This window comes from Brienomyrus brachyistius, chromosome 18 (assembly GCF_023856365.1).
Source record: "Brienomyrus brachyistius isolate T26 chromosome 18, BBRACH_0.4, whole genome shotgun sequence".
Classification (NCBI taxonomy): domain Eukaryota; kingdom Metazoa; phylum Chordata; class Actinopteri; order Osteoglossiformes; family Mormyridae; genus Brienomyrus; species Brienomyrus brachyistius.
In genome coordinates, this window is record NC_064550.1 from 18,164,745 (window position 1) to 18,170,452 (window position 5,708).

Genomic DNA, 5,708 nt, shown 5'->3' on the forward strand with positions numbered 1-5,708 from the left:
TAACAATGTTTACACAGTATTTCTGATCAATCTGACGTTATTTTAACGGGGAAATTTCTAAGTGACCCCCAACTTTGAACGCATATGGATGAGTATGACAATAAACTAGACTTCATCGACATACAGGAATTGTTGGTCCTGTCTTGGTTCATGATGAAGATTATTATTACTGTTGCGAATAATAATAATAATAATAATGGCACGGTGATGCAGTAGTTAGCACTGTTGTCTTAGGAACCAGGGTTTGAGTCTCCACCAGGGTTCCCCGTGTGAATTTGCATGTTCTCCCCGCGTTGTTGTGGGGTTTCCTCCGGGTTCTCTGGTTTCTCCCCGCGTTGTTGTGGGGTTTCCTCCGGGTTCTCTGGTTTCTCCCCGCGTTGTTGTGGGGTTTCCACCGGGTTCTCTGGTTTCTCCCCGCGTTGTTCTGGGGTTTCCTCCGGGTTCTCTGGTTTCTCCCCGCGTTGTTCTGGGGTTTCCTCCGGGTTCTCTGGTTTCTCCCCGCGTTGTTCTGGGGTTTCCTCCGGGTTCTCTGGTTTCTCCCCGCGTTGTTCTGGGGTTTCCTCCGGGTTCTCTGGTTTCTCCCCGCGTTGTTCTGGGGTTTCCTCCGGGTTCTCTGGTTTCTCCCCGCGTTGTTCTGGGGTTTCCTCCGGGTTCTCTGGTTTCTCCCCGCGTTGTTGTGGGGTTGCCTCCGGGTTCTCCGGTTTCTCCCCCCATTGTTGTGGGGTTTCCTCCGGGTTCTCTGGATTCTCCCCCCGTTGTTGTGGGGTTTCCTCTGGGTTCTCTGGTTTCTCCCCATGTGTTGGATTAATTGAAGCTGCTAAACTGACTGTAGGTGTATGTGTGTGTGTACCTGCCCTGTGATAAATCGGCAGCCCATCCTGAGTTATTCCCAACCATGTGCCCGTTGCTTCCAGGATTGGCCCTAGACCCCTACATCTCCAAATAGGAAAAGCAGGTACTAAAATATTAATAATATTTACAATACTAGCTACAGTAATTCCAGGAAAGGCACACCTGAGGCTGTCGTCAGTGTTTCACGATATTTTTACAAGTATAGTTTTGACCAAAAGACCTTCATGGGTCAGAGCAATTTAGCATGGCAAGGAGGCAGTGCATTTATTAGGGAAAAAAACCTTTGAAGAATGGAGACATCCAAGCAGGAGCGGCAAATCTGGCATATGGCTGAGGTTCAGACTATTGCATCGGATCACCGATATTATCCACCGGAAACCATCAATTGATAAAGCTGCAAAAGCCCTGTCATTTCATGAGTCGTCCCTCCCTTGGGCTATGGGGACAGAGGCAGGGAGAGAGGCGTGGGAACAAGCTGGCTGACAGCTGAGGGGGTGGCAGGGAGGTGGGAATGCAGTCGCATACTGCCTCAATGTCCCCCCCCCCCCGCCCCAAGGCCGCCGCACGTTCTCGCTACAGCATCCGCTACGCTCTAGTTGGCAACAGTGATACCCGTGGCAAGCCAAAAGCCATCATGCACAGCGAAAGACTGAATGATGTGTCGCAGGCGGGTAGGAGCCAGCTGCCAGGCTGCTCTGTTAGTGGGACCGGTGGATATGGTGTGCCGTATAACGCAACATTGAAACTACACACGCACCACGCATTGAAACATATAAACAGGTACCTGCCGTAATAAAACACCAAGACCCAGGAGGCATAGAGTCAGTAACGGTATCTTTCCCAGCACCTGAAATCTTCATGATGTGAGACTTGTGCCGTTCTCATGCCCATCAAACCATTTACTGTCCACTCATGCAACATGGACAGCAGCACTGTCATCTGGAACGTTCCATTCCCATTAAGACAAAGATGCTCCACCATTTGATGAAGACAGAACGGAATTGACCTTTACCTTCCACTCTGCGTCACTGAATAGACAGTGGAAACCATCCCGGAAGCAGAATAATAGAATCACCAGAACCTGATTTTGTGAGGAATAATTATTCAAGGCAGTGGAGTTTTCTTGCCATCTTCCACCAAGGTCTTCATCTACTGAGAACAAGATGAAGAATGATTAATATAAGCATAAGACTTTATTTATTTCTTCAGTAGATCACTACCTCCATCCCTTGGCTTCACAAATGCATTACTAAGTGTAATGGGGGGGTGTGTGGACCACAGTATCTCCTTGAAAACCTTGATGGACTGTACTGAATGGAACTGCTTACTTGTGCCTTAAATTGACTTTTGCAGTAATCTGATTCAGAGTTGCTCACCTTGCATCAGATCTAAGACTAATTCAAGGACATCACATTCACAGAGTAAGCACTCCTGTTCACAGTTGTCTCATTCTTGTGATGTCTTTCCCTCAGGATATAAACAGCTTCTTAGCCAGCGTCCTGTTTGTGAGGTCAGCTATCTATACCCTTTGCATCGGTTTTTGAACACGCCCTCCCTCACTCCTCGCTTACTTTCCTCTGATTGGATGATAGTTACTAACTTTATGAAATCATGTCTGTACTTTTGGTATCATTCATTAAGTCAGGAGTTTCTTGTATTTTGGTAATTATTTATACATGAGGCAAGCATCGGACTGGCCATCGCGAAGATCGGGAAATTTCCCGGGGGGCCAGTTTAATGAGGGCTATGTCAAGGGAAACTCCCCCTCTCCCCCCCCCCGCTTGGCAGCAAAACATACCAAGAGGGACCCTTGCAAAATATCAAATTGAGGGCTTCTTGACAGCAAATTCCCAGGCCAGTCTGCAAAAAGTACAACTCTTCTTGGGCGTTGTTGCTTCCGTCATTGTATTACACAGTCTTAGGATAAGCGAGACCAATCTTACTCTTTGTTCCGAGTCACATAGCCGCCATCTTCATTCAGTCTCATGCCCACATAGTGATATTTTTAAGGATGACCATGGCTGGCCAAAGATGGATGCTAAAATGGATGGTGGCGAGCCAGCTCACATGAGCCATCTCTCGTACCTCTCTCACTCATCTGTTTGGGCTTGAGGCTTATTTTTGCTGTCAGCTAAGTGTGAGCCAAAGGCTTGTCTCTACCTTTCCCAGCTGCCAGATTTTAACAGGGCTTCTGGATTTAAATGTAGGCCTCTTCTTGTCGGCCATAATATGGGAAAGCGACAAGAGAGCCCATTTTCACAGGAGATAGGCCTGGGGCAAGACATTTGAGAAGGCAACAACATTGCTAATCTCCATGTGAAAGTCCTGGAAGATAAAAAAGAGAGGGAAAGCAAGTGAGAAAAATGAGATATGTAAAGGTAAGTGTTGTTCAGTCTGCTTGAAGACATTAAACGTGCTTCGTACTTGCAAATAAGTTGGTAATGCAGTGTTTGATGTTGTGAATTCATGAACAGTCGTGCATGAGTTCTCTCTCTTCTTCTTCTGGGGGTCCTCCACTGCAATAACAGGCGAGAACTCATTACACCCCAAGTGCATTTCATGTGCTTTTCTCATTTACAAGGCAGACTCCCCTATCTAATGCATATTTTGCATACCACCCATTGGTTCCATTGGACGTTTTACTTGAAAATCAGAATTAAGAAGTTTGCTGAAGACCACAACAGCATCTAATATTCTGCAGAGATTCTCAGTATTGCCCTACTGTAGTACCTTCAGGACGTTACGTTAGGAAGATGCCATCTTACCATAGTAATCACTGTCATCATCACACCATGAGAACCACATGTGGGTCTTGCAATGCTCATCTGCATTTACCAGCATGTCTGTACAGTAGTGCACTAGGATTTCACTGAGGTTGACAGAGGGCATCTGGGTTTTTTGTCTTGTAGCTTGACCATTCATTAACACAATCATGTTGCTTTAATGTCACAGTGAACACCTCCTCGAAGCTTAAAGTCGTGTTTTTAAGATACGGCGATGCAAAATGTATAAATGAATGTAACTTTCTGAACCTGGGATTGTAAAATCCCATGAATGCGCCCAGATTTAAAGCAGATCACTAGGCAGTATACCCTCTACTGATGCCATCTATTTGATAGTCCACCATGGTAATATTCTGAGGGGGGGGGCATGCTGGTTCCCTGCTGGGGGGTGGGTGGTGTAAGCAATGGCAGGGATGTCATGTTCAGGGATGGGCCATGAAACATTCAGCACTGTCTATCAATATTTCATCACCCGCAGAAAGACGAGGCAAAATTATGTAAGGCTGATAAATGGTGGAGGGTGGAGGGGTGCAGTAAAGTCGCAGCACTGGATTCATGTGCATGTTAAAAACCCTCCTGTTTCTTAGTGAATTAGCTTGAAAGCTGTACAAAGAGCCAGTCTAGAAAAACACACCTCTGTGGTTTAGGTAAAGCTGCGTGATGGGGGTTGATGGAAGTCAATCACATCGTTGAGAATTCTGACAGCCCTGTAGGGGGGCACATGATGCTCAATGTACCCTGATGGGGGGCCTGGGTCCCATCTCCTTTCAACCTTCTCGCCAACCCCCTCCTGGTGGAATGTCGGCAGGTGGGCGATGGGATTTGGGAAGGAATTGCCAATTCCATTCCATGTGACATCAGAGAGAATTTACTCAGCCTATGTGACAAATGCCAGGACTGTTCAGGGTGACGACACATTGATGCCTTTATGGGAGCAGCCCTGTGTGGCAGCATGGCGATGTTGTTAATGTGCTTTTGGGGGCTTCACTAACGAGGTACCAGGAGAGTGAACTTACAACCTCTAACCCAGGCTCTTCTTAACATGAGGGCCTATGAAGGCTCCGTCAGTAGATTTCCAGGAACTCCGTCAGTAGATTTCCAGGAACTCCGTCAGTAGATTTCCAGGAACTCCGTCAGTAGATTTCCAGGAACTCCGTCAGTAGATTTCCAGGAACTCCGTCAGTAGATTTCCAGGAACTCCGTCAGTAGATTTCCAGGGGCTCCGTGAACTTGAATGGAAAAAAATCATGCATCTTCATCTTTGCTACTGAGGCACATTATAGCCATGTATATTATGCATTATGAATGCTTCATAAGGCTCTCATACCTAATGCACTCTAGATACCTTAATAATTGCCCAGATAAAAAACATCAGCATGTTTTTAATGATGCTTTTTGGGTGACTTCTGTGTTTCTCTGTCGGAATACAGGCAAAAGTTCAAATCAAGAGTGATATAGAAAACAGCATGTAGATCAGAATGATGCTACAAACTACTGTTTTATTTTTTTAGAAACACTCATTAATCAACAAATGATCTTAAGTACGAACTATTTTGCATCACTAAGCTTTCTGGAAAGGTACCCGTGAAAATTTTGCGAAATTTATCTACTGAAAATTTGTTACATATAAACCACTATTATTACATAATGTGTTGTAATCACACTACATTTTGTGATGAAATTTACTTACATCTACTTACATTTATTACTTAATGCTGTGTCATTATTACGTAATGTGTTGTTACACAAACCCTTTGGAATTTTCATGCATTGCAGTGGGCCCAACTACCCTAGAATCAGGACCCAATTGTAGAATTTCCCTCTAAGACAAATAAAGGTAATTCTCATTCTAATGTTAATGTCTTCTTGGTCATTGTCGGGGGGGCGGGTATTATTGGTGAAAGTAATAGTTGTTGCTTTCAAACTACACTCTACTGTAAATTCTCCCTTTTGGTTTCCAACCCACCAGTTGAGAAACACTGGTCTAGAGTACGGCGCAATGGACAAAAAACACTCAGTCAATGGTCCTGTGAGCAAAAACGCATTTTATTGCTGAAGGTGAATTATCAAAAT

The 5,708-nt window shown here is 45.1% G+C and overlaps 1 long non-coding RNA gene across 1 annotated transcript; it reads right to left on the minus strand.

Annotated features, from left to right (window-relative positions):
- Nucleotides 1-1,277: 1,277 nt before the first annotated feature.
- Nucleotides 1,278-5,027, minus strand: LOC125713431 (uncharacterized). The gene is made up of 4 exons (XR_007383591.1): nt 4,963-5,027; nt 4,652-4,864; nt 3,277-3,368; nt 1,278-3,177 (listed from the first exon to the last, which is right to left on the minus strand). It is a non-coding gene; the product is annotated as an uncharacterized LOC125713431 (long non-coding RNA).
- Nucleotides 5,028-5,708: the final 681 nt, after the last annotated feature.